The sequence below is a fragment of the Tupaia chinensis genome, unplaced genomic scaffold, assembly GCF_000334495.1.
Source record: "Tupaia chinensis unplaced genomic scaffold, TupChi_1.0 Scaffold141414_1, whole genome shotgun sequence".
NCBI lineage: Eukaryota > Metazoa > Chordata > Mammalia > Scandentia > Tupaiidae > Tupaia > Tupaia belangeri.
Window position 1 is genome coordinate 263,735 of NW_006201276.1, and position 20,946 is coordinate 284,680.

A 20,946-nucleotide genomic window follows, 5' to 3' on the forward strand; every position below is an offset into this window, starting at 1 on the left:
ATCCCGAAACTGGTGACTTAAAGCTCAGGTTAGGTGCATGTGCATACATGCCCAAAATCCTGAGAGGAGAACAGAGAAGGGATTGCAGCATGACCATCCTCCCAGGGAGTGATTTCTTGCTTTCTGTCTCTCTGCCTCTCCAGTGAGCTCACATGTCCGATAGCAAAAATATCTTTTTTTTTTGGAGATGTTTTTGCCATAGGGCGCATGCGCTCGCCAGACAGACAGAGACAGAGAGACAGAAAGCGAGAAATCACCCCGCAGGGGGAATGGCCATGCCACAATCCCTTCTTTTCCATTCCCCTCTCGGAATCCTGGGCATGCAAGCACGCATGCCCGGCATGAGTTTTAAGCCATGGGAGTCCAGCGACATAGCCGTTACGCTAACTGCTGGTCCCTCAAAAATATCTCTTAAACACACACACACAGACACACAGAGACACACACACACACACACAGGAACATCTCATAGAACCAAGTGTTCCATAATTCACGATTTAGAAAATGGAAGTGTAGGGGTGGCCTTCTAGCACAGTAGTAAGGGATCCAGTTCCTACATGGCCCACCATGGTTTGAATCTGGCCACAGTGGGTTGGAAAACATGCTGTGTGTTTGTGTGTGTGAGTGTGCATGCGCCCAAAATCTTTAGAGGATGAAGAAATGGAGGAGAAGAGATTGTACCGTAACTATGTCTCATTGTGGGGTGCTCTCTTCCTCTTTCTCTCCCTAGGGCAAGCACACTTACTATCTGGCAATAAAGAAAGAAAAGAAAGAAAATGCTATTCAAAGGAACATGTATACTTACACTTATTTAGAAGAGGCTGTAGGACTTGATAATCTTCAAAAACAGAATATTATGTAGTAAGTAAAAATGTAAAGCATGTCCAGGAACAGTTAGCACAGCCATAAAATGAGCCAAGAGCCTGATGTTGATGAGGGAACCAAATTATATTGCCAACATGTTTTTAAAAGGACAAATTCTCATTGTCATAGGCTCCCCCACCCTACCCCATGTCCCCAAAATATTTTATTGGCAGTAGTCCATTGACATCAAATGTTTATCGAAATTTCTAGAAGTGTGAACTCTTAGGAAACTGCAGCCACATAGTCCTTTGTTATCTTTCAAACTTTTCCAAAGTTATTAGTAGTTCTTGTACCTTTAGGTGTTTGTTTTGTTTGTTGTAGAAGTAAGTATGGTTTTATTCTTCTGTTGTTGATTATATATGCTTTCTCTTTTTACTTTCTTATTTTTTTACATTTAATCACTGTACATCTCCACAGCATAGAAACTTAACATGCTTAAGTTCTGTAGCCCTTTTGAGAGATAAACAATACATTTCGTTTTTTTAAAGAATTAGTTTTTATTTAATTTTATTTATTCATTCATTTATTTTAATTTGACAGACACACACACACACACACACACACGCACAGAAAGAGAGAGTGAGAGAGAGAGAGAGAGAAAGAGAGATAGAGGGAAAGTGAGAAAGCAAGCCTCCAGGTTCAGGACTCAAACCGTGGTCAGCCATGTGGGAGTGTCCAGTGCCTTAGCCACCATGCCACCTGCTGGCCCCAACAATACATTTCTTGTGCAAAATGTATGGTATTTTATTTGGTAAGGCCGTTTTGCAGTAAGATTAGAGAAAGATTTGTCTTTATGTGCTTTTGGAAAATTACTAACAGCAATGTATTTATATAAAAGCAATCTGTCAAATTCTCCTTATTAAATCCATAAGAATCAACCTCCTGACAGGTACAAATATGACAAGGGGAGACAAATAACTGCCTTTCATGTAGGAAAGATACCCTTAGGGTACTTATGTACCACACACTGAACATTCACAGACTACTGGTGTTATAATCTTTATATAATAGTGTTTTTCAGGCAATATAAAAGGTATTTCCTGGAAGTCTCTAAGTCGAGGGAGCACTTTAATTAGGCTTTGCTAAGTCTTAGGTAACATTCTGTTGCCTCTGCCTGTGAAAGGGAAGTTCAGGAAAGCATTACTATTTAGACCTTTACAGATAGCTCCCCCTCCCCTCCAACCCCCATTGTCCTCTGTAGGCAGGCATTTTAGCACTCACTACAGTGCAGAAGGATCTCAAGGTAGAAACTATAATACTACTTTATACAGATTTGATGAGTTTTGGTGTTTAATGTGTTACTTTTCAAAATCTTTCCAGCTTCTTATGTTTATATCCTTTGTCCTGCCCACCCTTCTGGATAAACACTCCATCCAAGTAATTCAGTGTTTTGTGTTCTCTGCATGCCTTACTAGTCTGTCTTTACTTTCCATCCTAGGTCAGGCTTAGCATTTCTTTTTAGAGAAGTAAGGCTCTTTTGTGCCTGACCTCCAACAAGAAACCTCAGAGTCCTGTTTTTCCTTTTTTGCCCCCAAGTAGGCAGCATATCTAAACTTTGCACCTTATTTGCCAGTGCTGTCATCTATCACCCCAGGCCAGGGGTGATTCACATTAAGCTTCCCCACCATATATCCAAATTACTGTCATCCTTTTATTTCCCAAGAGATTGTTCTCTCTTCCGTTTAACCCCCCAAACTCCTGCCAGCCTCTGCCCTGTAAAATAACTGCTTTCTTAGTGTTACTTCCTTATTTATGAATGTGGGGTGACTTCCCAGTTTTGAGTATAAATTCCTCCATATCTTTGGATTTCAAGGCCTTGGTAATCTTGCCTCACCTCATTTAACCAACTTTACCTCCCCAACTCCCTACATACCCATAGCCCCTTGAATTAGATATATCATCACTTTCCTCAGTCAGGGTTTCTCAGAGTAGCTGTGTAGAAAGACTTGTGGCTTTCTCTCTCTCTGTCTCTAGTCATATTTTAAAATAATAATAATAATAAATTAAATAAATATTTAAAAATACCTCTTGGTGCTCTCTGTCTTTCTCACTCATGGAAAAAATAGATAAACTTGAAAGAAAGTATAGTAAGTTGATGATTCTAGTCTGGGCCCTATATATATAACCTTTTAGCCACTGTACCAGGGGACTTCAAAGAGTTTGTGGAAAAATAGAATTAAGGCATAAGTTTATTTTGGTACAAAAACTTATTGAAATTCTTACACAGTTTTTTCTTAATACACATTTTCTAAGAACTTTTTGAAGACTCCTTGTATAGGATTGACGATGGAACAGGTTTTAGTTTGGGTACTGTGCCTTTCATTGGCATTTTCCACTGATTCAAATCAGTTATTCCCAGCCCTGATTTTATAATTCCATAGAGTGTCACATGTTAAAAGTGTTGTGAAACTTCCAATTTTTCCCCATTTACCTAATTTCTACTAACACACATTTACACACCCTGCAATCTTTTTTTGTTTCAAGGTTAAAGGAAGCTTTAAACTGAGAGAGTATTATAGTTGTCCCAAATTTGGAAATTGCTGAATCAGCCCATTTCAAGTTAACTGGTCCAGTCTGCACACCCCTTGAATGATAAATGTTTTTCCCATTACACACTTAGTTGTATGTTTGGTTTTTATTGTCTGTGTGCCAGTCTGTAAGCAGTTACATTTACATCTCAACTGGTGAGTTTGAGATGACCTGAATTCTGTTATTTGAGTATATGTATAGCAAGGTATTTAATGATGCTACTAGTGTAGACAAAGAATCTAGGAAGTTACTGTTATTTTTAAATTTTTCTATTAAAATATAACACATATACAAAGTAGTACACAAAACCAGAGATACAGCTCAGTGATTTATCCGAAAGTGAACATACCTGTGTTACCAACGTGAGTAAGAATTTGACTATTCTTTATTTCCCAGCCCCAATGATGGTTTCTTAAACATATAGCATCAATAGGAGTGCATGTTATGAAGTGTAAATAGTAATCCATGTGAAGAGGTGCTGCTCAGTTGAGTGAATTAAGCCTTTGACTCCTCTCATTGTCCTGAGAGCATTGACACCATCTGTCTGGCAGCACAAATTCTGACAACTGCCTAAATCTATAGGGGCTTTCAGTTCATTTAATTAAAAAAAAAAAAACAAAAAAGCTTTCCAGGTGTGTATCAAATTATATTTAGTTGTGGTTAGTGGTAAATTTATGAGCTGGCTACATCTTCTTGACTTGTGCTATAGAATTTGCAAAAGTGTTTCTGGGTGTATTTATATGTGTGTGTCTTTCTTACACACACCCAAACATACTTTTTTTTTTCTCTTATATTGCCTCCTAGATTTCAGCTTGGGAAGTTATCCCCACTATTATTGCTTTCGTTTTTCTTTTTGGGGGAGAAATTTTTGCTTTAGGGCATGTGCACTCACCAGAAAGACGGAGAGAGACAGAAAGTGAGAAGTTGCCCCCCAGAGGGGATGGCCGTGCTGCAACCCTTCTTTTCCACTCTCTTCTTGGGAGTTTGGGTACGTATACACACACGCCTGGCATGAGTTTTAAGCCACTGGGTCCTGGACTCAAACTGCAGACAACTATATGGGAGTCCAGTGATGTAACCGTTACACCATCTGTTGATCCCATTATTGCCTTCTAAAGATGAATTCTGACATACTGTTTTGTCCTACTCTAGGATTAGATACAATCCTCCTAAAGTACCTGTGGCTAGGAAATCTTCCTGTTTCCTTCTTAAAGGCCCTGTGTGGTTTGTAGGGTTAGCATTTTAATCAATACCCACATTAAAATTTATATTAAAAGTGACTATCCAGATGTGTCACGGGCAGAATCTTTAAAGACATTTGTTTTGGACTAAGAAAAGGAAGGAGAAGAAATACTTTGGAATATATGATTTGTGTTGAGAAGAAAAATGGTCACACTGCTAAGGTCTGCTGTAGCTCAACTAACAGTTTGCTGCTACAATAAGCTGAGTGTTCTGCATGTTGTTTTCTTCATTTCCCCCCAGCAATAATTTCTTAACTCAGTGACACATTAACCATGAGGGAGGCCAGTAACTTTTTAGGTTGCTTTTAATGCAAGTAATTTGCCCATATGATTAATTAAGGGATGTATTGAAATTATAAAGGTTTGCATATATAGGGAACTATAATTTTTCTTTGCTTCATAAAGTAGTTAATTAAATTCTGCTGGCCCACAAAAATCTGTTATAGTTCCTATTAGAGCACAATAGGGTTTATTGCTGTAGGTTTGTATGCTGTAGTTTTCCTGAGCTAGCTAGGGAGGACTTGTTATTTTGTGGCTAAGTGATGGGTTAAGCAATAGGATAGTTTACACAGATTTAAGAACCCGGCAAGACAAGTTAGGAAGTGAGAATCCTATGAACTTCTGGCCTTAGTGAGAGACAGGCTGGGTCCTAGTAGATTTGGGTCTCCTCCTCCCTTGGCTTGAGCTCTGAATACTAGGCATTTAAAGTTTTCTCCCCACATGCACCTTTTCCACCACTAAGGTCAACCTCAGAGCAGAGTTTTTCCAGGGACCTGGGAAGGAAAATTTTCCATTTGTCCTTTCATTTTAATTTATGTGCTTTGTTTAAATCTGAATACTAGTGGTAGGGGGTAGGAGCAGTTTTTCCACATGTAAGGGAAGTATCTAGTTGGATTTTGTGGTCCTTTGTTACTAAAACTGTAGACTTTTAATATTGTATGATGTGTATTTTTCATGTGTTCAATTCCAAAGAGGAGAGAGGGATGGAGAGAAGGACCAGAGTATAATGACTCTCATAGATTCTTCTAGATTCAACATGTTATCGTTGATGAGAGAAATAAGAGCAGAGGTTTTTAAACAGTATCATTTGAACAGTAATCATTGCATTGGATCCTCTGAAAATTCATATAATATTTTCCTGTGCAAAACTGCATTATAACTTTTCTGGTGACCCAACGTAATCCAAGAGCATTACTCAAATATACAACCCTGCTTCTCTTGTGCTGAAACAATGAGGGAGAGGAGGAATAAGAATACAAAAAATTAGCAAGTAAGGGAGAATATCATGAAAGAAATGAGACTCAAGATGGCCTTTGAAGACAGTTGATATTTGAACATATAGGAAGGAGGGTGACAATCCAGTTTGGTAAGTAACACAAATGTGGCTGGTTAAAGGCATAGTGGGCGGGGAGGCCACCATGAAGAAATTGACTTTACTAGAGGAGATGGCTTTGGAGAGTTGGCAAGTGGGGCAGAGGAACCTAAGATGGAGTGTGACCAACAATGGGGAATCACCTTGGAGAAAAATAACACAATAAAATATATAAAGCAATTAAGGCCTAGACATCAGTGGAAAAAGTGGGGACAGAAAAAAAAGGAATTGGGGCCACATGGTGGTGTAGCACTAGAATGTGGTGCTTTGTAAGGTAATCACACATGGGAAGATTCCTAGTTCATCTGAAGACCTCCTTAGGATGCTGAGGACTCATATTCTCTTAATCTAGGGCTGGCTGGGAATGGACTGTGGCATCAAGCTTATTAGGGGTGCTTTCTCTTTCTTCCTCTCTCAATTATGGAAAAAGTAAATAAATGAAACTTTAAAAAAGACGGAGGCTCTTGAGTCGCCCCTGCACAGCCACGGCGTCATGTGTGTGTCGGACCAGGTCCCAGTGCACCCTGCTCTCTAGTACTTTTATTTCTTTCTTTCAAGATGCCTGAGGAAGTACACTATGGAAAGGAGGAATGGAGACTTCTGCCTTCCAGGCAGAAATTGCCCAATTCATGTCCCTGAGTATCAATACCTTCTATTCCAACAAGGAAATTTTCCTCTGGGAGTTGATCTCGAATGCTTCCGATGCCCTGGACAAGATTCGCTATGAGAGCTTGACAGACCGTACCAAGTTGGACAGTGATAAAGAGCTGACAATTGACAGCCAACCTGTTGCCAACCCTCAGGAACACACCTTGACTTTGGTGGACATAGGCATTGGCAAGATCAAGGCCAATGTCATAAATAATTTGGGAACCATTGCCCAGTCTGGTACTAAAGAATTTATAGAGGCTCTTCAGGATGGTGTAGATTTCAGCTTGGGAAGTTATCCCCACTATTATTGCTTTCGTTTTTCTTTTTGGGGGAGAAATTTTTGCTTTAGGGCATGTGCACTCACCAGAAAGACGGAGAGAGACAGAAAGTGAGAAGTTGCCCCCCAGAGGGGATGGCCGTGCTGCAACCCTTCTTTTCCACTCTCTTCTTGGGAGTTTGGGTACGTATACACACACGCCTGGCATGAGTTTTAAGCCACTGGGTCCTGGACTCAAACTGCAGACAACTATATGGGAGTCCAGTGATGTAACCGTTACACCATCTGTTGATCCCATTATTGCCTTCTAAAGATGAATTCTGACATACTGTTTTGTCCTACTCTAGGATTAGATACAATCCTCCTAAAGTACCTGTGGCTAGGAAATCTTCCTGTTTCCTTCTTAAAGGCCCTGTGTGGTTTGTAGGGTTAGCATTTTAATCAATACCCACATTAATATTTATATTAAAAGTGACTATCCAGATGTGTCACGGGCAGAATCTTTAAAGACATTTGTTTTGGACTAAGAAAAGGAAGGAGAAGAAATACTTTGGAATATATGATTTGTGTTGAGAAGAAAAATGGTCACACTGCTAAGGTCTGCTGTAGCTCAACTAACAGTTTGCTGCTACAATAAGCTGAGTGTTCTGCATGTTGTTTTCTTCATTTCCCCCCAGCAATAATTTCTTAACTCAGTGACACATTAACCATGAGGGAGGCCAGTAACTTTTTAGGTTGCTTTTAATGCAAGTAATTTGCCCATATGATTAATTAAGGGATGTATTGAAATTATAAAGGTTTGCATATATAGGGAACTATAATTTTTCTTTGCTTCATAAAGTAGTTAATTAAATTCTGCTGGCCCACAAAAATCTGTTATAGTTCCTATTAGAGCACAATAGGGTTTATTGCTGTAGGTTTGTATGCTGTAGTTTTCCTGAGCTAGCTAGGGAGGACTTGTTATTTTGTGGCTAAGTGATGGGTTAAGCAATAGGATAGTTTACACAGATTTAAGAACCCGGCAAGACAAGTTAGGAAGTGAGAATCCTATGAACTTCTGGCCTTAGTGAGAGACAGGCTGGGTCCTAGTAGATTTGGGTCTCCTCCTCCCTTGGCTTGAGCTCTGAATACTAGGCATTTAAAGTTTTCTCCCCACATGCACCTTTTCCACCACTAAGGTCAACCTCAGAGCAGAGTTTTTCCAGGGACCTGGGAAGGAAAATTTTCCATTTGTCCTTTCATTTTAATTTATGTGCTTTGTTTAAATCTGAATACTAGTGGTAGGGGGTAGGAGCAGTTTTTCCACATGTAAGGGAAGTATCTAGTTGGATTTTGTGGTCCTTTGTTACTAAAACTGTAGACTTTTAATATTGTGTGATGTTTATTTTTCATGTGTTCAATTCCAAAGAGGAGAGAGGGATGGAGAGAAGGACCAGAGTATAATGACTCTCATAGATTCTTCTAGATTCAACATGTTATCGTTGATGAGAGAAATAAGAGCAGAGGTTTTTAAACAGTATCATTTGAACAGTAATCATTGCATTGGATCCTCTGAAAATTCATATAATATTTTCCTGTGCAAAACTGCATTATAACTTTTCTGGTGACCCAACGTAATCCAAGAGCATTACTCAAATATACAACCCTGCTTCTCTTGTGCTGAAACAATGAGGGAGAGGAGGAATAAGAATACAAAAAATTAGCAAGTAAGGGAGAATATCATGAAAGAAATGAGACTCAAGATGGCCTTTGAAGACAGTTGATATTTGAACATATAGGAAGGAGGGTGACAATCCAGTTTGGTAAGTAACACAAATGTGGCTGGTTAAAGGCATAGTGGGCGGGGAGGCCACCATGAAGAAATTGACTTTACTAGAGGAGATGGCTTTGGAGAGTTGGCAAGTGGGGCAGAGGAACCTAAGATGGAGTGTGACCAACAATGGGGAATCACCTTGGAGAAAAATAACACAATAAAATATATAAAGCAATTAAGGCCTAGACATCAGTGGAAAAAGTGGGGACAGAAAAAAAAGGAATTGGGGCCACATGGTGGTGTAGCACTAGAATGTGGTGCTTTGTAAGGTAATCACACATGGGAAGATTCCTAGTTCATCTGAAGACCTCCTTAGGATGCTGAGGACTCATATTCTCTTAATCTAGGGCTGGCTGGGAATGGACTGTGGCATCAAGCTTATTAGGGGTGCTTTCTCTTTCTTCCTCTCTCAATTATGGAAAAAGTAAATAAATGAAACTTTAAAAAAGACGGAGGCTCTTGAGTCGCCCCTGCACAGCCACGGCGTCATGTGTGTGTCGGACCAGGTCCCAGTGCACCCTGCTCTCTAGTACTTTTATTTCTTTCTTTCAAGATGCCTGAGGAAGTACACTATGGAAAGGAGGAATGGAGACTTCTGCCTTCCAGGCAGAAATTGCCCAATTCATGTCCCTGAGTATCAATACCTTCTATTCCAACAAGGAAATTTTCCTCTGGGAGTTGATCTCGAATGCTTCCGATGCCCTGGACAAGATTCGCTATGAGAGCTTGACAGACCGTACCAAGTTGGACAGTGATAAAGAGCTGACAATTGACAGCCAACCTGTTGCCAACCCTCAGGAACACACCTTGACTTTGGTGGACATAGGCATTGGCAAGATCAAGGCCAATGTCATAAATAATTTGGGAACCATTGCCCAGTCTGGTACTAAAGAATTTATAGAGGCTCTTCAGGATGGTGCAGACATTTCCATGATTGGGCAGTTTGGTGTTGGCTTTTATTCTGCCCATCTGGTGGCAGAATAGACATGATCACAAAGCACAACGACAATGAACAGTATGCCTAGGAATCTTCTGCTGAGCATTCCTTCACTGTACATGCTGATCATGGTGGTCGGGGTACTAAAGTGATTCTTCACCTTAAAGAAGATCAGACAGGATATTTAGAGGAGAGGCAGGTGAAAGAAGTGGTGAAGAAACACTCACAGTTTGTAGGCTGTGGAGAAGGAACAAGAAAAGGAAATCAGTGATGATGAGGCAGAGGGTGAAAAAGAGGAGGAAGACAAGGATGATGAAGAGAAGCCCAAGATTGAAGATGTGGACTCAGATGAGGAAGATGAGAGTGGTAAGGACAAGAAAAAGAAGACCAAGAAGATTGAGAAGAAGTACATAGATCAGGAAGAACTGAATAAGACCAAACCCATTTGGACCAGAAACCCTGATGACATCATCCAGGAGGACTATGGAGACTTCTACAAGAGCCTCACCAATGACTGGGAAGACTATTTGGCTGTCAAGCACTTCTCTGTGGAAGGTTAGTTGAAATTCAGGGTGTTGTAATTTATCCTTCACCGGGCTTCCTTTGACCTCTTTGAGAACAGGAAGAAAAAGAACATCAAACTCTGTGTTCACATGTGTTCATCATGGACAGCTATGGTGAGCTGATACCAGAGTATCTTAACTTTATTCGTGATGTAGTTGACTCTGAGGACCTGCCCCTGAACATCTCCTTAGAAATGCTCCAGCAGAGCGAAATCCTGAAAGTCATTCACAAAAACATTGTTAAGAAGTGCCTTGAGCTCTTCTCTGAGCTGGCAGAAAACAAGGAGAACTATAAGAAATTCTGAGGCATTCTCTTAAAACCTAAAGCTTGGACTCCACTAACTGGTGATGCCTTTCTGAGCCGCTGTGCTATCACACTTCCCAGTCTGGAGATGAGATGATTTCCCTGTCAAAATACATCTCTCGCATGAAGGAGACACAGAAGCCCATCTATTACATCACTAGTGAGAGCAAAGAGCAGGTGGCCAACTCTGCTTTTGTGGAGTGGGTGTGGAAGCAGGGCTTTGAGTGGGTGTACATGACTGAGCCTATTGATGAGTACTGCATGCAGCAACTGAAGGAGTTTGATGGGAAAAGCCTGGTCTCATTTACCAAGGAGGGCCTGGAGACACCTGAGGATGAAGAGAAGAAGAAGATGGAGGACAGCAAGGCCAAGTTTGAGAACCTATGCAAAATGATGAAAGAAATCTTGGATAAGAAGGTTGAGAAGGTTACAATCTTAAACAGGCTTGTGTCTTCACCCTGATGCATTGTGACCAGCACCTATGGTTGAACAGCCAACATGGAGTGGATCATGAAAGCCCAGGCACTTCGGGACAACTCTCTGATGGACTACATGACAGCTAAAAAGCACCTGGAGGTCAACCCTGACCATCCCATTGTGGAGACACTGGCAGAAGCTGAGGCAGACAAGAATGACAATGCTGTGAAGGACCTGTTATTACTGTTTGAAACCACCCTGCTGTCTTCTGGCTTCTCTCTCAAGGATCCCCAGACCCATTCCAACCACATCTACCACATGATCAAGCTGGGCCTGGACATTGATGATGAAGTGATAGCAACAGAACACAGTGCTGCTGTTCCTGATGAGATTCCCCCCTCTTGAGGGCAATGAGGACACATCACACATGGAGGAAGTAGATTAAGCATTACTGGGAAACCTCATGCCCTCTGTATAGTGCCCCCATGGCTCCCACAGCAGCCCTGAGTGGCCCTGTCCCATTTGGCTCCCTCTGCTATGTCTATAGTGTTCTGTTTTTTTTGTTGTTGTTGTTGTTTTCCTGTCCTTGTCTAAGGCAGGAAATAAAGGCCTCTAGGGCCAGCCCCTTCCTAATGTGACAATAGGGTTGAATGTTGTGTATTATGAGTTTTTGTATGCAAAATAAAGATGATGCAGTTTTATACAAAAAAAAAAAAAAAGATGGGGGCCCAGCAGATGGCAAAATTGTTACATTGCTGAGCTCCCATGTAGTTGACCATGGTTCAAGTCCCTGACCCCATGGCTTAAAAAATCACACCAGGCATGTTGTGTGCGTGCCCAAAATCCCAAGAGGAAAATAGAAGGGATTGCAGCATGACCATCCCCACTGGGGGTGGGGTGGGGGTGGGGAGTGACTTCTCACTTTCTGTCTCTTTGTCTCTCTCTCTCTCTCTGGTGAGTACACGTGCCTTATAGCAAAAAAATATCTCTCTCAAAAAAAAAAATAGAACTTAGGACCAGCAATTGGTGTAATGGCTATGTTGCTGGACTCCCATGTAGTTGACCGCGGTTGAAGTCCTGGACCTGGTGGCTTAAACTCCCACAGGGTGTGTGTGTGTGCATGCCCAATATCCTGAGAGGAGAATGGAGGACAAGAGATTGCGGTGTGGCCATACCCCCTGGAGGGTGATTTCTCGCTTTCTGTCCCTCTGTCTCTCTTGTCTTTCTGGCGTGCACACGCACCGTATAGCAAAAACCTCTCCCAAAAAAACTTAAAAAAAAAAGTAAAATAATAAATAAAAATATTGGAAACAAGTTTGTTCTTGGTAACAAAGTAAGTATGGGGGTAAAGGACGAGGGAGCAAGAGATAATCAACATTCTAAATAGCAATAGTAATTGCAGATAATTTTGGGAAAAAGAAATCTTTGGGAACCATAATGAGTTTAGCTTTATGTATGTTTTTCAGGTATCAAACTTTTTTTTTTTTTAAAAATGACTTATAGTAATTGCACATACTTGTGGGGCGGAGTGTGATTTTTCAGTACAAGAATACAATGTGTGATGAGTAAATCTGGGTAATTAGCATATCTCTCACGTCAGTCATTTGTCATCATTTTGTGTTGTCAACATTCAAAACCAGCTTTTTTAGTTACTTAATTATAAATGGCTTTAAATATCCTGTTGCATGAATGGGAGAACAGGAACAGAATTTGGAATCTGAGAATGATGATGGCTGAAATCCATAATAGAATTCAGAGAGAAAGAGATGATCAGAAATATGTATCTTGCAGTCTAGGAGGACTAGATACAGTAGGAACCTTGAGGAAGGAAGTGGTGACAACAAAGATTGAAAAGAAGGATCTGGAGAGGTAATAGGAGAACCAGAATACTATACAGTATAATATAAACTAAAATGAGGGTAATTTCAAAAGTCAGGGAATCTTCTTATGTCAAATGCCAAAAGAAAAATTGAAATGACTAGAAAGTTAAATTATTTTATTTATATTCTAACATGTATATATTTTTAGAAAGATTTTTGCTTGTAGGGCGTGTGCACTCACCAGAGAGACAGAAAATGAGAAATCATCCCTCCCCCTGGGAGGATGGCCATGTTGAAATCCCTTCCCCTCCATTCGCCTCTTGGGATTTTTAAAAATAATTTTAATTTAATTACTAATTTTTTATACATTCAATCACTATACATCATTTAGCTTGTAGAGAGAATTTACCCAACATGAAATACACCTCAGACCAGTCCAGTTGAGAATACTGTACACATTATCATAACCTCTTGGGATTTGGGGCATGCGTGCACATGTGCCTGGTGTGAGTTTTCTTTCTTTTCTTTTTTTTTTTCTTCTTTTTTTGGAGAGGTTTTTGTTATAGGGTGTGTGTGCTTGCCAGACAGAGAGAGACAGAGAGACAGAAAGCAAGAAATCATCCCCCCCAGGGGTGTGGCCACGCTGCAATCCCTTCTCCTCCATTCTCCTCTCAGGATCTTGGGCACACATGCACACGCACCCGGCGTGAGTTTAAGTCACCAGGTCTGGGACGCGAACCGTGGTCGACTACGTGGGAGTCCAGCGACATAGCCATTACGCTAACTGCTGGTCCCTGCCTGGTATGAGTTTTAAGCTGCTGGGTCTGCAACTCAAACTGTGGTAGACTACGTGGTAGTCCAGCAATGTGATCATGACACCATCTCTGATTCTAGTGTATATATTAAACCCCCTTTACCATGTAAGTTATTATAGATTTTCACTGTAACTCAATCTACAGTAGTGCAGAGTTTGGTACATTCCTATTCAGTCTTGTACTTCATTTGGAGAGGGCAGATATTCTTAGAGGCGTCTTACCCATGACTTCATTCTGCTGCCTAAACCCTAGAGACAGCATAAGACAGAGGCTATGCATATTCTCTTCACATATGTACAGTAGGTCACAAAAGTAAAACAAGTTTGGGTGAATTCTTCCATAAAGTTTTAGCTGGCTTCTCCATCCACCTCACACCCCACACCCAGCATATGTTCATATCGGCTTTGGTCTGAAGCAACTAAGATGCAGTAGTGTTAGCTACTTGCTCTTAAGGCTCAGCTCAAGTCAGTGAGACAGGATTGGAACTAGAATCTAATTCCCCAGATTAATCTTTTCTTCTCTAGTTTGTTGAGAGAATAAAGATTATCTTCAGAAAATACTAAAGATTTTATCATTAACATATAGACGGATAATGGCTAAGGCCAAAAAAATAGGTATTTGGGATCTTAGTACCCATTACACAAATGGTCACATTATATCATAAAGCACTAACAACATAATGCTGTCGGCTCTACAGATAACAAAGCACTGAATATACTTTTGCTACTCTTAGACCTGAGCAAGCAACCTATCCTGTGCTAGTGTCCCAGTATAAAACACTAATACTTCCCTCATTGCCCAATCCCTGTAGCTCTAATGCCAAGACATAACACATGATAAAACTGGCAGTTGAGTGAATTTTATTTTATTCCTTGAGGGAAATTTAAACAAAAAATGACAACTTGGAAAGACCTTACTCAGGAGCTCAAGTGTATCTTATCTCTGGAACGTAAATTAAGATCAATACTTATTCATAAGCTGATACTTAGGAATTACAGAATAAAGCATAGGCAGTATTTGTCATGTTGGTAGTCACCACACCTTGGGTAGGTGGTTAGGCAGAACAGTGACTGAAGGATGGAGTGTATGACCCTATACCCAACACACCCTGAAATGGTCCTGAATTAGTAAATCATTTTATCCGTATTTTCTTGCACAATAATGGCAAAGGAGAAGTAATTTGAATAGCTGCTGATAAGACATTTTTTGGGGTTCCTTGAAAAGTCACTACTTCAACAGAATAGGAGCTGCTGTATTAACTTAAAAGCAAACAGATTTATTTCACAAATAATTATGGAACTTTTACCCTGTTTCTGAAGCCTCCAAGCACTGGCAAAGTCAGTCTCTTTCCTTCAGGAGAGATAAGACACAATGCAAATAACTGGAATGTGAGGCAGGATGTTTGTACGTGCTATGTGAGTGATTCATAGTAGGGGCATTCTTAGACTGAGTTCTTAGAGGAAATGTAGAGTGCAAAGGCCTGACAGCTCTTAAGCAAAGCATAAATGAAAAGATAATGAATCTATTCATTCAGCCAGTCCACCAAGTGGTAAGACATAATAAGTTTATGTACCAAATGAATGGTGTAACTGTGTCTAATTTTAGAAGGGACTTGAGCTCCTGAGTAAGGTCTTTCCAAGTTGTCATTTTTTGTTTAAATTTCCCTCAAGGAATAAAATAAAATTCACTCAACTGCCAGTTTTATCATGTGTTATGTCTTGGCATTAGAGCTACAGGGATTGGGCAATGAGGGAAGTATTAGTGTTTTATACTGGGACACTAGCACAGGATAGGTTGCTTGCTCAGGTCTAAGAGTAGCAAAAGTATATTCAGTGCTTTGTTATCTGTAGAGCCGACAGCATTATGTTGTTAGTGCTTTATGATATAATGTGACCATTTGTGTAATGGGTACTAAGATCCCAAATACCTATTTTTTTGGCCTTAGCCATTATCCGTCTATATGTTAATGATAAAATCTTTAGTATTTTCTGATGTAATCATGTCCAAGCTTGATTGCCCAAGTTCAGTAGATTGCTGAAAGTGTTCTTCATGCTCTGCTAATTTATATTGGCTCAGCTACCAACCTCATTTAAGTCTTATTCTGAAGACTGTTGCAAGATTCATCTTCATAGAACATGACGTTGAATGAGTTCCAATTCCTGCTCTTGAAATCTACTGAATCACTCCCTACTCCTCCCAAGTGCTTCCTTTCTGTTCTCATCTTACTCCACCTACTTCAGGCCCTACTGAATTCAATAGGGCATGTGCGCTCACCAGACAGACAGAGAGAGACAGAGAGACAGAAAGCGAGAAATCACTCCCCAGGGGGCATGGCCACGCCACAATCCCTTCTCCTCCATTCTCCTCTCGGGATCTTGGGCACGCACGCACATGCGCCCGGCGTGAGTTTTAAGCCACCAGGTTCGGGACGTGAACCACAGTCGACTACATGGGAGTCCAGCAACATAGCCATTACGCTAACTGCTGGTCCCCCAGGCCCTCCTGAATTCTCACCAGTGGATTGTAAGAGCTGAACTTTTAAATTGATCTCCTTAGTGCAAATATCCATATTTCCACTCACTGCTAGACTGAATTTCCTGAAAAAGCAGTTTACTCTCTAACTTAGACAATACAGTGCTGGTAACTGCCCATTGCCTGTAGTTGTGTTTCACAGGCAGCCCAGTCATTTACGTGCTGTCTATACAACTTCAGTGTTCATCTGTACTTGATATCTTTCTTTAAGTCAGCTCATTTTAAAAATAAAAAAAAACCTTTATTAGTCTCATCCCAAGCAATAAACTCTATACAAACATGAGTTGGGGTTTAGTTTTAGTTTATTCTTTTTTCATATTCAAATAAGCATATTGGTTAAGAGAAACATCATCTTTGAGCCACCTAAAATTCCCTCTCCTGGTTGCTTACCATACTGATAGTCTAACTCACTATTATTATTGCAGCGTTTAAGGACCATAGCATGTTCTTGTCCTTATTCACCCTCTTCTCCCTGTTGGAACTCTCCACTCCAGCCAAACTGGTTTATTTATGACCTCTTAGGGAGTATCTGTACATATTCTCTCCACCTTTTAGAATACCTCCTCTTCCTTTTGATCTGTCTTTTTCAAATCCTTTTTGGTTGTTCTTCAACCTATTTGGTCTGTAGCACTCTCTCTACTCTCTAAAATTTTACATTTGACTTCTACTTCCTTGTATTAGTATTCAGCATTTCTTTTTCTTCTTTTTATTTTTTTAAAAGACGTTATCTCTATGTCACAATCTTCTTGCCTCAGTTTCCTGAGTAGCTGGGACTACATACACATACCACTGTACCTGGCTTTTAGGATTTGCTCAGAATTGAACCTGGGCCTTCCACGTGACTTCAGCCTGCCTGATAGCAGAATCAATCAGTGCATACTACCACAGCTGGGCCCAGTATTTTATTTTATCTGACCTAATTCTATCCTCATTATATAATGTAGTCTCAGAGTTGAAACAGATCTTGGCGGACCTGTCATAGGACTCTTATTTAATGTGAACATGTTAAGCTTCTTGAGGACAGAAAGCACGTTGAGTGTATCAAACCCCAATGGTTTTTTTGATCCCAGATGTTAATGAATGCACCATTATCTCAGGTTTTTTTTTGTTTTTTGTTTTTTTTTTTTGAGAGGTTTTTGCTATAGGGTGCTGTGCTCGCCAGAAAGACAGAGACAGAAAGGCAGAAAGTGAGAAATCACTCCCCAGGGGTGACTGTCATATCGCAATCCCTTCTCCTCCATTCTCCTCTCAGGATCTTGGGTACACACGCACACATGCCCGGCATGAGTTTAAGCCACCAGGTCCAGGACTCAAACCACAATCGACTACATGGGAGTCCAGCAACATGGCCATTACGCTAACTGCTGGTCCCTATCTTAGGGTTTTTTGGGAGCTAGTTACCTAGCTCATTTTGTTATTCACCAGTGTTTCCACCAGAGGTGTCAAAATCACACCTTTATTATCTTGCCACCACTTTCCTCCCTGTTGTGCAGTCTCCAGCCTTCACACTTCATTTTTATACCTCCTACCTCAACTCCTGAACCAGCCTTCTTGGTCTGCCATCCATTTTAGCACCTCCTCCTTCACTTCAAAATTCCAATAATAAACACTTTTTTAAAAAATAAAAGATTCCACCTGAGTGTCTGTGTCCTTACTTCTTTCTCTCTCCTTGAGTCCCAAGTTGTTGGACATAAATTTTGGAACTAACCAGCTTTTAGCAGCTCCTTTTTGGCCCCAGACAAAGGAGAAAGTGAACTGTTGGTATCAGGAGTATTTATGAGGATTTTAGGATGACATTTCCCTAGATAGTAGCCTGTTTTGCTACTACTGATGCCAACGATGGTTAACATGTAGCACTCACAGTGTCCCAGACCTAAGCTCAGCACTCATCATGATATCCTGGTTAATCCTTATAGTAGCCTAATGAGTCAGAAACTACCACCATATTCAATTTATAGATGAGGAAATGCAGGCATAGGGGGATTAGACTCAGCCATTAATGGTGGAGCCAGGAATTTAGAAGCTGAGACCACACTGTACTACTCAAATGACACAGATGTAGGTGATGTGTGTGGGCCCAAGCCTCATTTCCTGCTTACGTATTCCCGCTCATCTGTGCCTAAGGCCATAGTCATTGGATCCTTTTCACTTACCCTCCCACCACCCACTCCACATCTGTCATTATGTGGGCACCTGCATACAGTTGCATAGACAGTGCTGCAGAGTGAGCACATACACACACACACAAAGTGTTCAGATGCAGAAGCCTTTACCTCGGACCTTCAGCACACCCACTTAATTTTTTTTTTTTGGAGAGGTTTTCGCTATAGGGCGTGTGCGCTTGCCAGACAGACAGAGAGAGACAGAGAGACAGAAAGTGAGAAATCACCCCCCAGGGGGGATGGTCACTCCACAATCCCTTCTCCTCCATTCTCCTCTTGGAATCTTGGGCACGCACACACATGTGCCCGGCGTGAGTTCTAAGCCACCAGGTCCGGGACGTGAACTGCGGTTGACTACGTGGGAGTCCAGCGACATAGCCATTACGCTAACTGCTGGTTCCCCAGCACACCCACTTTATGACCTGCAAGCCCAAAGTATCAGAGTGAAATTTCTCTTTTTTAAAAAATTGCATTTAATCACTGTACATCTTTACAGTGTACATGTTTTTTTTTCCCCAGCATGAATACAGTACATATAGTCAAGTCAAAGACATTATCATATACATTATAATCAGCAGATAATTCCATTTTTGTGTCTATTAAATGTGTTGTTTGTTCATTTTTTTTCCTGATCTTCTCGCTTCTACCCGTCAGAGTGAATTTTCACAGTCCCTCTCCACATATGAGCCTTATTATCTATGCCTTCTCTCCCTCTCTTTCACACACAGTGACAAAGAGAAGAACCTTCTGATCCATCAACTTTTTATATGCCTTGACTATAGGAAAAAGAACTTTCCAAATCCTACTACCACCTGTGGAATTTGCAGGAGATCAAACCTTATTACTTCTCTCCCTCATTCACATGTTCATGATATAGAGCAGGATTGCCTGAGGTTGAGCCTTCTTTATACTTGTGTTGCATGTGTATATGTGCGTGCATACACATACACAATGGAATCTGAAGCATCTGATCTGTTCACTTTCTGATTTTTCCTTGATGGTAGAATATGAACTTTTTCAACCCATTCCCATATTCAGAACTTACAGGAGAGTGGTCTTTTTAGTGTCTCTAGCCCATATGTACACACATAGGGCATGTGTCCCCTTTCTCTCACCTAGCATCCCAAACTGAGGGTTTTCTTTTTTAAAGAGATTTTTGCTATAGAGCGTGTGTGCTTGCCAGAGAGACAGAGAGACAGAAAGTGAGACATCATCCCTCAGGGGGGATGGCCACACCGCAATCCCTTCTCCTCCATTCTCCTCTTGGGATCTTGTCCATGCATACACACGTGCCTGGTGTGAGTTTAAGCTACTGGGTCTGGGACTTGAACCACAGTCGACCACATGGGAGTCCAGCGACATAGCCATTATGCCAACTGCTGGTCCCCCAAACTGAGGTTTCTCAGTGTCTTTCTCATAGAGCTAGCTGACAAGAGTGCACTTTATTATGATGTTACCTTCCCCCAGACACTAATACTCAGAGGCAATGCACATGGGGGTATAAGAGAATGAGGTCCTTTTCACTCCCTGCCTCCTGATACCCATGTCTGCACATATCTCTGAGGGAGTAGGAGTACACGTCTGACCTGTTTGTCTCGCATGCCTCACTTGTTGGGGTATGGGTGATCTCAGTAACTCCTGCACATGGGATTTATAGATGAGCACATTTTCTTATTTATATATACATATATATTTTTAAATTTTAATTTCTTTTATACATTCAATCACATACATCACTTAGCTTGTAAAGTGAATGTTCCAACATGAATACCTTTCTCACTAGTCCAGTTAGGGATACTATATATATTATCATCAAAAGATAATAACTCATTTCTGCATCCCATAAACATCTTGCCTGTTTTTCTCCTTAATGTCTTTCCTCAGACTCTCCTCCTTCTCCCACCCTCTTCCAACACCATATCCAGTATCTATAACTATTATGTATGTTTCTATATCCTCTAGTCTTTCAGTTTCAGCCACAGAGTGCAGATAGTCAGTATATGTTAAGTGTAGACATACAATGTCTCTCCTTGATAGCCTGGCCTGCTTCATTCAGCAATAAATCTTCCATATTCATTCACCTTTCAATCATAAGCCAAGGTCTTGTTTTTTTATGTCTGAGTATTCCGTAGCTTATATGTGGCCCATTTTTTCAATCCATTCTTTTGTTCATGGACACTTGGGTTGGTTCCATGTCTTAGCAGTTGTGCATACTGCTACAATAAGCATAGAAGTGCAAGCACTTTTCTGACTAAGCATTCTCCTGTCCTTTGGGTAGATACCCAGGAGTGGGATTGCTTGATTATATGGTAGTTCTACTTGTAAATCTTTGAGGAATCTCCATATTGATCTCCATAGTGGCTGGACCAATTTACATTCCCACCATCAATGGAGGAGAGTTCTTTCACCACATCCCCACCAGCACTTACCATTTTTTGTATTTTTAATAGTAGTCATTTTGACAGGGATTAGGTGGTATCTCATTGTGTTTTTGATCTGCATCTCCCTCATGATGAGGGATGTTGAGCATTTTTTTCATATGCTGTTTGGCAGTTTGTATGTCTTTCTTAGAGAGTTGTTTATTCAGCTCATTTTCCCATCTTTTTTTTTTTTTTTTTTTGGTGAGCTCAGCCCGTCAGATTTAATCTA

At 40.7% G+C, this 20,946-nt stretch overlaps 1 protein-coding gene and 1 pseudogene across 4 annotated transcripts in view; both read left to right on the forward strand.

Annotated features, from left to right (window-relative positions):
* The window catches only part of CLCN5 (Cl-/H+ antiporter 5), a 228,122-nt gene that overhangs the window by 90,720 nt on the left and 116,456 nt on the right, over window positions 1-20,946 (forward strand). The gene's annotated exons all lie outside the window — the stretch shown is intronic.
* On the forward strand, window positions 9,301-11,413 carry LOC102485701 (heat shock protein HSP 90-beta pseudogene; annotated as a pseudogene).